This window comes from Marmota monax, unplaced genomic scaffold, assembly GCF_021218885.2.
Source record: "Marmota monax isolate L192 unplaced genomic scaffold, Marmota_monax_Labrador192_F-V1.1 WCK01_AAM20220418_F8-fsc00185, whole genome shotgun sequence".
Classification (NCBI taxonomy): Eukaryota; Metazoa; Chordata; class Mammalia; order Rodentia; family Sciuridae; genus Marmota; species Marmota monax.
The window spans coordinates 846,768-857,232 of NW_026693278.1; the positions used below are offsets into that span (position 1 = coordinate 846,768).

The 10,465-nt window shown below is 48.9% G+C and overlaps 1 protein-coding gene across 2 annotated transcripts in view; it reads right to left on the bottom strand.

Annotated features, from left to right (window-relative positions):
• Rph3a (rabphilin 3A) overlaps window positions 1-10,051 on the bottom strand; it is a 195,596-nt gene extending 185,545 nt beyond the window's left edge. Inside the window, exon 1 of one of the 2 annotated variants that reach the window (XM_046456542.2) lies at window positions 9,977-10,051. The gene's annotated coding sequence lies outside the window, so the exon portion shown is untranslated. The remainder of the gene's footprint in view (window positions 1-9,976) is intronic. The other variant, XM_046456543.2, reaches the window with a different exon arrangement.
• Window positions 10,052-10,465: the final 414 nt, after the last annotated feature.

Sequence of the window (10,465 nt, forward strand, 5' to 3'; positions counted from 1 at the left end):
CATGTTGTGAAAATGAAAAAAAATGTGAAAACACGGTGAACAAATGATCAAAACAACCTTACCCTACAACATTCATGAGGGGTCTGCTGGGTGGGATTTGGGCTAGATTCCTGAGCTACCTGGGAGATGGGAAACTGTGGCTTAAGTTCAAATAGTCCCTCTTCCAATTTGCAAATCCCTGCATCTCTCTAAGCCTCAATTTCCTGTTGGAATCTGTAAACAAGTCAAAATAACACCTGGCATTTTGCCAGGGGAATGTTAGGGTTCTTAAACAAGTCTGGATGGTGCCTGGCAAAATGCCAGAGGGAGTGGTTTGAGAAGTAACAAAAGCGAGCCATTAAGTGTGGAGATTCCTGATTGGTTGACTGATGTATCTAGTTTATGCTAATTAGAAAAGCTGTGTGGAATGTATAAATATTGCTCCTGTCCTGCAGTAAACGGCTCCTACTCCTGCTGTATCAATGCACACAAGTTGTTCGTCCACCCCTCCGCTTATTTTGCCCAGCCAGCCGGCCTTCGGCAATTTCCCTAACTGTAAAATGGATACAAATAATAGATCCTTCCTTGCAGGAGGAATAAGCCAGGGGAAGGCTCCCATCATACCTGAAATGATCTACCAACACTTTACTATGCACAGGACCTTGTCAAGGTCCTGGGCGGGCTGCCCAGGACCTGGCCTCTGACTGCCTGCCTGGCCATTCTCTCCCGAGCTCACTACCCTTGCTCAGATACTTGCTCTCCCTGGGACACACTGAGCTCACTCCAGCCTCAGAGCCTGGTCTAGGCTTCTCCCTGGGACTTTTCCCCACAAACCTTCCTGTATCTTCCTCCCTCACTTCAGGGATTCAGATCTTAAGAGCCATTTCAGAGACTCTCCCCCTCCCTGACACATGACCCCCATCATCTCTGTATCACCAGCAAGTATCTCATGTCCTTATTAGTGACCTGTCTCCCCTGCAGGTAAAGAAGCCCCAAGAGAGCAGGGATTGGATTTATCTTGTTCATGACTTTGTCCCCAACTCTCCAGCAGCTAGTAAAATAGTTGCAATTATTACAGGGCTGGAGGGCAGAGTAGAGGGGAGAAGGGACAGGGTCTAAGCCCCTCACCTGCTACCTCATCCCAAGCCACCAACCTTGCGATGACACACAAGATTTCAGTGGGGAATGGTTCACGAATTGTTCTTCTTTTTACATTGTGAAAGTAATAGTATGGGTCAGGCCACCAGAATCAGACTTATCTTAGAGCACTTAGTAAAAAGGCGGGTTCTCTGGATCCCTTGGAGCCATTGAATCTTTAGGGGGACCTAGGAATCTCATACAAGCAAAACATCTCTGAGTCTTTCCTCAAAAAATGTAAAGTTCAACTTCTTATTTAGAAAACTCTCAAGATTCATCAAATCCCCAAATGAGGACAGAGGGGCGCTGATTCTCTCGTGTGTTGCTTTTGCCTCAGAAGGTGGATGGCCCCATTATTTTACCCCCATTTGAGCTTGTGACCATCTTTCAAAGGAGTGGGGGTCAGTCGAGCACATGGCTCACACCTATGATCCCAGCTACCTGGGAGGCTGAGGCGGGAGGATCACAACTTGGAGGCCAGTCTGGACAATTTAGTGAGACCCTGTCTCAAAATAAAAAAATAAAATGAAATGAAATAAAAGGGGCCAGGGGTGGAGCTCAGAGGTGAATCACTTGCCTAGCCGTGACAGGCCCCAGGTTCAATCTCCAGTGCAAAACAGGAGAAGGTGTACAATGTGGCCATGAGGCCCTGCAGGCGCCACCGGGGAATTGTTCCTTAATGAGCATCACTATGTGGGAAATCATCAAATAAAACTTGGCTGAAGCTCATTCTCTCCCTCTCTCTCTCTCTCTCTCTCTCTCTCTCTCTCTCTCTCTCTCTCTCTCTCTCTCTCTCTCTCACACACACACACACACACACCTCCAAGCCTCCAACACTAATTGATTTCTTCCTGGGAGAACTACTTCATAGAAAATGGAAGTCACTAATGTAAAGTTTTATCATTAATGACAACCGCACGAATTCTTGCCGCCCTAAGACAATCAAGGGTGTGTCACCTTGAGCATCAAGCCCATGATTGACGTCTTCTGGGGTCCCGCCTTCCTTCATGCCACGTGTTTGGACCACGCCCCCAACCTGACAGTTTATTGGATCAGAGAGAAACATGCGAATCTGGCTGGACCAATCAGATTCTTTCTCTTCGACTGACACTGAAGATGTCAATTCAAGCTCCAAGATCTGACTTCCCAGGGGCTTTGCTTGGAACGCAGACAGGAGCAGACACCCACCTGTCACCTTGCTCCTGCCCTTGGGTTCCCGGTGGTGGCCCACTGTTCTTTCGCCCTATTCTCCGTTTGTGTTAAAATTTGACAAAGCCATTTCCTAAGAGACCCCAAAATACAAAGTCCCAGGTATTTACAGATGCAAGACCCAGCAGGTATCTGCTGGTTTTGTGAGGTTGGCGACATCCCTGACACTCAGTGTCCCCATTTTTAGCAGCAATAATCACTCCCGCCTCCCCCCAGCTTGTTCTCTCCCACCATCGGGGTTGGTAAGGATAGGAGACTCTTAAGGGTCTCAGCGCCCTTAAAGATTCTGCGCTTTAGCCTCTAGTGGTGTAGATAGATGGTAAAGGGAGGTGCGGAATTCAGGTGCGGCTTGCTCAAGAACAAATTGAACTGTAGGGCTGGAGGATAAATCCCAGTGTGTGGTGCTGAATGCAGAGCTGCCCTGAGACCTTACAAAAATGCCCAGTTCCTTCTTCCTTCCTTCCCTTTATCCATTTGCTTTCTTCCTTCTTTCTTTCCTGATTCTTTTAACTTTTTCTTTTCTTTTTTTAATAGAGGTTTCCTGAGAACCCATATGTGGGGAAGGTGGGAGATACAGCCTGAGATAAAGAGAAATGGCTGCCCAGACAGTTCCCACCTGACCTTGAGAAAGGAACCTCACCTCCCTCAGCCCCAGCTCCTTCATCTGCAAAATGCCAAAAATACCAACTTCAGAGAGGCCACCATGAGGACCAAGTGAGAGTGCCCAGTACCTGGGGGATGACAAGGGGTGGTCACCTGCAAGCCGCTATGACAACTGTCATGAACGATGCCCTTGTTATTAGTCAGGCAAACAAAAGGAGTGAAAGAAAATTAGGTCAGACCTAGAAGAATCGAGTGGCTACATGTTAGGGGAAGATGTAATAAAGATTGAAATTCAGAATTACCTCCCCGCCCGGCCTCCCTGGTACACACACAGAACTCAGGTGTGGGGAGCAAAGGAAGCTCTGGTTCCAGGCAGGATTCATGGGGCCACCTACATGGTTCTTGCTAATTTATCCATGTTTGCCTAGGGAACACAAATACAGCCTTGAAAAAGTCATAACCTTATGGAAAATGAAATGTGGAGAATGATTCTGGAATAAGGTCGTGCCCCATAAGCAGCCGTAAAAGAGAAAAGCTGATGTCAACTAAAATGCCGGCCAGCTGAGGCGTGTTCATGCCAGTTCAGACATGGCTGCTCAGTGAAATACTATACAGCCATTAAAAATGTCCATGAAGACAAGAAAGACACAGAGATGTGCTTAGGAGAATATATTGACTGAAACAAAGACGATACAAACTGTTAGGCACAAGAAAAGCTTCCATGATTTGCTGAAACCACATATCAAAAGAGGACCAAAATATTCAAGTGGCTCTTTGAATGATAAGATTATAGAACATTTTCATTTGTCCTTCTTTTTTCAAAAAAAAATTAATGAGTGTTTCCTCTACATAACAGGAAAGAATGCAAATTAAAAATTAAATAATTGTTGGTGTGTGTCAAGGAATTTTAGGCCTGGAAAAAACAGTATAGGTCCTCTAATTCAAAACTTCCTGAACATAGGCTGGGGTTATGGCTCAGTGGTAGAGCACTTACCTAAGCATGTGTAAGGCACTGAGTTCAATCCTTAGCACCACGTAATGTAAATAAAGTAAAGATATTGTGTCCATCTACAACTAAAAATTAAAATTAAAAAATAAAAAAACTTCCTATATAACAAAAAGAGGAAACTGAGCCCAGAGATGTTGAATAACTTTCCCAAAGTCACACAGCTGGTGAGCAGCAGAACTGGGATTGGGCTCTTGTGTCTTGAATGTCAGTTCAGTTTTGGTTCAACAACAGCAGGTCAGTGGTCCAGGCATAATATCAAGGGGAAGAAAACCGAACAAGGAGGCAAAGGAAAGAAATAGGGAGGAAGAATCTTAAAACTCTTCCCCAGCTACCTAGTTTTTTCCTGAAAACATTTTGAGTTATCTGTGGTCCTGCTCATCGAGGCTGATCATCTTCATTTTGTTAAGACCCTGCTAAACCGTTCCTCTCACAAAGATTCCCCAAGGTGAGAAAACTTGCAGGAAGTAACCAAAGAACAATTTTTGCCTTCTAATTTAATTACCACCCTTCCTGTCTATCGGGGTGCTCACCAAGAACTTGAAATTCAATATTCCCCTCAGAGCCAGTGTGTAATGCCATGGATTCAGTATCAAGCAAAGTTAATGTCACTATAATTGAATGTCACTATAATTCCTATGAGAACACACTTCTCTAATTTACCTTTCCAATCCATTAGAGCTTCGACAGTGTAGGAATTGAATATTTTAGTCACACCTCACATCTTGCAGACCAATCTGCACAAATTTATTAATAAAAGGGCTATCTTGACTAAATAACATGAAAGTGCAGACCAGCTAACTCCCCGGTCCACACTTGACTGCAAAATAGGAAAACGATGTTAGCTAAATGGTTGCTTAAAAGTGGCCTCGTGAGCCAGATACCGTGGTGGCTCCCCTGGAATCCCAGCAGCTTGGGAGGCTGATGAGGGAGGATTGCCAAGGTTGAGGTCAGCCTCAGTAACTTAGCAAGGCCCTAAGCAACTCTGGGAGACCCTGTCTCTAAATAAAAAATTGAAAGGGCTGGGGATGTGGCTCAGTGGTTAAGCACCCCTGGGTTCAATTCCCAATACCAAAAAGGCGGGGGGGGGGGGGCTCTTATGGAGGAGACCATTTCAGAGGATCATCAAGTGATAAAGAAGAACTTGAAGACAGGAAATAGGGGGACTGAGGAACAGAAAAAAAGAGATAAAGAGAAAGAAATGTTGACATTAAATCCAGAGAGAAATGGAGAGAGAAGCCAAGGGAGGAAGGGGGAGAGAGACAAAGAGGTATATAGAGACAATGAGATAAAAACAAAAATTGAGAGGCAGACAGGAAGGTGGAGAGAGAAAGAGGTGTCCTCCTCTGTCATTCATGGTCACATCATGTCATCATCTTATCACTGCAACAAGTCATATGTCACCTGGGCTCAGGTGTCCAGCAGGGGGAAGCCTGAGCAAGGGAGGCTGAAGCAGAAGGATCACATGTTAGAGGCCAGCCTCAGCACTTGAGAAATATCCTCAAAAACTACTGTCAGACAGTAGCAAGGACGACACCAAATGAGGACGGTGACCACCGTAGCAAGGGCACTCACTCTCCATCTCTCCTCGTCTGACAAGGAGCCAGGTAACAGCAGAGTTTTTTGTTTTGGGGTTTTATTTTAGTTATTTGTTTTGTTTTTGTTTTCAGAAAAGAAAACTGAGGCTCTGAGAGGTGAAGCAGCCAGACCAGGAGCCCGTCGCTAAGGCATCAGAAAGGTAAGACTGGAACCCACTGCTCGGCCCTCACCCACGATGCCACTTGTCCAAGTCCCCATGGGGAAGTTTCGTTTACTTGAAGATGATAATTCCCAGTGTCACTCAAAAACCGCCTTCTGAGCCGGGCACCCTGGTGCGTGCCTGTCATCCCAGCAGCTCGGGAGGCTGAGGCAGGAGGATCGCGAGTTCAAAGCCAGCCTCATCAAAAATCGAGGCCCTAAGCAACTCAATGAGACCCTGTCTCTAAATAAAACCCAAACTAGGGCTGGGGGTGGGGCTCAGGGGTCAAGTGCCCCTGAGTTCAATCCCTGGTATCCCCCCAACAAAAAAAAAACTACCTTCTGAAATCCCCCACACTCCTCCCCACCATGGGACTTTGCATCTGCTGTTCCATCTGCCCTCGATGCTTTTCCTATCCTCTCTCACTCTCTCCCACAGCCTTTCAAGTGCCACTTGCCTTTTAGATCTCAGTTCAACCACCTATTTCGAGATGCTGACCCTGACTGACCAGGTCCAAGTCCCCTGTTACACTTCCTCACTTTTCCTCAGTCCACCGGACAATTGGAATTGTTGCAATTTTACACTTTTCTTTTTCTTTCTTTCTTTTTTTTTTCTTTTCTTTTTTTTTTTTTTTTTTGGTACCAGGAGTTGAACCCAGGGTGCTTAACCACTGAGCCACATCCCCAGCCTTTTTTATTTATTTACTTACTTTTAATTTCAAGACAGGGTCTCACTAGGTTGCTTATTGCCTCACTAAGTTGCTGAAGCTGGCCTCAAACCTGCGATCCTCCTGCCTCAGCCGCCACAGCCACTGGGATTACAGGCGTGCACCACCATACCCGGCCAATTTTACACGTTTTTATGCTGGTGAAGAGTCCACAAAGGGAAGACCGCACTGAGAGCTGCGTGGCACCCGGCAGAGCCGGGCCACATCCTTTTGCACATGCGCTTGATCCATTAATGAGGGAGCATCATGGAACAGCTGGGAACCTGTAACCATCCAGACTGGAACTGTGGAGATGGGGACGAAGAAGCAGCTAAGGGAGTCGAAAGCTTTGGTCTCTCAGGACAGATCAGAAGGAGAGGAACCGAAACTAATGTTTTATTCTAAATGTTTTATAATCTGACTTTGAAACTTGTGAATTTGTATTGCTTTGATACAATAAAACTAATTGTTTCAAAGGGAGCCAGGCACAGTGGATGGCGCAGACCTGTGATCTCAGTGAATTAGGAGGCTGAGGCAGGAGGATGGAATTGGGAGGCCAGCCTGGGAGTGGCTGCTACATCTATGTCTTTTGTAATAGCTTCTTGAACCCATCCATCCCTGATGATGGGATTACCAGGAAGAATATTTGGCGGGGGTCCGTCTCAGGCCATGTTAACACCCCCTCCCATCCTCTCTCAATCAGGAGAAACAAATGGACAGAAATCCAGTTCCAGCCATTCTACCCAGAAAAGGCTTCCAATTCTCAGTAGTCCTTCCAGATTTATCTGTGTGTGTGTGTTTTGTTTTGTTTTGTTTTTTTGGTTGTTGCTTTAAAAAGACTCCTTGTGATCGCTTGGAAGAGCGTCCTGCCTCACAAGCCTCCTGCCGCCTAACAGAAAGCCCTGGGACAGGCTCAGGCTTCTCAACACTGCCTCCTCCCTGGATCACAGACAGTCCCAGTGCCGGCCACGCTGAGAACAGTCCCCTGCCCTTTGCATAATGAAATGCTGCACAGTTTGAGATTGTCTCACTCTGGGCCCATTTTCCTAGCTGCTTGGCATTCTGCAAAGGGACAAAATGACTTTGAAGTGGGGGTGGCAGAGTCTGATGGTCTCTTTGCTACAAGCTCAGGAACAGTGACTCCACTGCAAGTCAAGAGAGACATTTGTCGCCCAGGAGGGCCATCTGAGCAACTCACCTCCCTACTTTTGAGTCAGTTACCTCTGATGCAACCCCCTGTGTGGCATTCGGTGAAAGCAGCCTGTCTGACCACGGAGGTGCCCAGGAAGAAAGAGACGCAGCTCTCAGACACCTGGAGTCTAGTGAGGGGAAACCAGACGAAAACGAAAAGTGTGATCACAAATGGGATTATGCAACGACTTTGAAGGATGTCTAATTTTTTGTTCAAGCACTTATTCCCATTTTTATTAGTATCACTTTGTAAGCATCACTGTGTTCCTAATCTCAAACTATTTGGTCCACAGAAGTGAACCTCCTCTGCCCCTCCTGCCTCCTGAGGAAAAAAGACCAAGTCCCCATACCACTGCTTGAGCACCTGGATCCAGACACACCTGAAGCTCTCTCCTTTAGTCTTTTCCAAGCCTTGAATCTATAAAGTTATTTATTTATTTAGCCAAAGGTAGTTTAGGTTCTCTTTTAACTGAATCAGTTAATATAAAAAGTTAGACAAGCCGGGCACGGTGGCACATGCCTGTCATTCCAGTGGCTCAGGAGGCTGAGGAACGAGGATCCATTGTGAGTTCAAAGCCAGCTCAGCAAAAGCGAGGCGCTAAGCAACTCAGTGAGACCCTGTCTCTAAATAAAATACAAAATAGGGCTGGGGATGTGGCTCAGTGGTCAAGTGCTCCTGAGTTCAATCCCCAGTGCAAAAAAAAAAAAAAAAGTAATACAAATGAGTAATGAAGTACATACAAATGTTTACAAAATATAAATTGCTTATATTGCTTCATCTCATCTTTAGAACAATCCTGACAAGGGTCAGACCAGAGTCAACATGGGTAGTTTTGTTGAATAGTCACACATTTCTTAAAAAAAAAAAAAAAATCCTTCCCTCCCCCAAATTAGGGCCAGAACTGAGCTTTAAGGGTGTGGAGACAAGAACTCCTGCTGGGACCGGGGGCTGTCCAAGGAGAGACCCAGAGTGGCACTTCTCAAACTTTAATATGCATGTGGATTTTTTGGGGGGTCTCATTAAAGCGCAGAGCCTGATTCAGCAGGTTGGGGCAGGGCGCATCAAGCCAACTCTCAGTGATGCCGCTGAGGCTGCTGGTGCAGAAACACCTAGAGCCACCAGGGTCCAGATAAGGGCGGTAAACAGCCAGTGTGTTTGGGACAGAGGTGGCCGGCCACTGGACTTGCTTTACAGTTGCTTCTAGACTTACGATAGTGTCACAACCACAAAACCCATCATCCATGGAGAATGTCCTAATGGAGAATGCTTTTAATACAGCGAATCTTCTGGGGGTCTGTACATCCCCCATGTCACTAGCCTGAACCAAGATCCAAGGTCTCCAATACATGCACATCTCCTTCACACCACGGTCAAGTCAAGAAGACCACCCATCATGGGTCTGTACTGCCTTTAGCTCATACAGTGCTCTCAAAAAATGTTTTTAATGTATTATATTAGTTCCTCTACTTTTGAGTTCATTATCAAGTGCTTTTAAGTTAATTAAACTAATCACTTAAAAGCCCCAATTTCTGGCTTCTCAAGGAATCAATTTGGTCACCCAGAACCCTGTGTGGCCGTGGTGACTCCCCTGGTGGGACTTCGGCAGGCCACCACAGCTCCTCCAAACAGCTGGGCACAGTGGTTAGGAGCCAGGACTCCGGACCCGCCTGCCTGGGTTCCCTTCCAACTTGGCGCTTCTCCCCGCGATGGCTTTAGGCAGGTGACTTTCACCTTGCAGTCCCTCGGTTTGCCTATCTGTCAAACAGGGGTTTGTGACAAGGATTAAATACTGGAGTCTGTTCCTCCCCAGGCTGCCAGGCCCTGAGCCGGGACAGGGAGAGTCTGGGGTCGTTATTCGTGTGCCAGGTGCTGGTGAGCTTGCGACCCTGCAGGAGGCTCCTCTGCCGCCACGCGGGACGCGGTGCCCTGCAGTGGGGCCAGACCCACCCCGTGGCTTCTCCCTTCTTCTCCCTCTTCCGAGACCCTCAGGCAAGACCTGACCCTTGACCCTGTCCAGGACGCGCGATGGACCAGGCGCGCGTCCAGTCCCCTGTGACTACCCGGAGGCGTCAACCCCTCCAGCCTGAGAATGCGCGACCGCAATCCCCCGGAGAGACTCGCACCGCGACCACCTGTTCCCAGCGCGGGAGAAGCTGGGCCCTGCAGGGACCCGCCCCCCAAGCGGGAGCCTCGTGCCCGCCGCCCAATTCCCTCGTCGCCCCACCCCCAGCTCTAGCGCATCCCCGCGCTCCCGCAGCCCCGCTCTCGGGGACCGCACTAGGCGTCCCCCGCCAGCCCCCACCGTCCCCACCACGGTCCCCACCCATCGCGGGCTGCAGCTCCCGAGGGTAGCGCCACCTGCGACAGTCGCCCCCTGTCCGGCTGCCCCCGTCCTGCCCACCTTACCCGCCCGCAGCGTTGGTGGCCGCCGGTGCCTCTGCCGCCTCCAGCGGTGCAGCCTCCGCGACCGCCGCGGCAAAGCCACCCGCGCGTGACCCTGGATCACCAGCCCCCACCCCCACTCGGCGCTCGGCCCTTGGACGTGGGAGCAGCGCAGGATCCTCCCCTCCCCTCCCCGCCCTCTGGAAGGAGCCAGGATCAAGGGATCCGAGGCCACCGCCACACTCCCCGCACCACCGGGGCCACCAGAAAAAAGTTGTCAGGGCGGCTGGGCTTGCTGACCCGCGCCGGAGGAGCCCGCCACCCGCGCGCCTTCCCCTCCACGTCCCTCATTCTAGTGTTCCGAGAGGGCTCGGTGGTCTTGGCTCTCCCGGGCATCTGCACCCGCGGTCCTACAGCAGGGGTACCGGCCCCCTCTTGGAAGGATCCACGGAAGAAACCGAGGAGGGGACTGGGCCCTCAAGACCCCACCGGGAGTCCACCATCGCTCCTCCC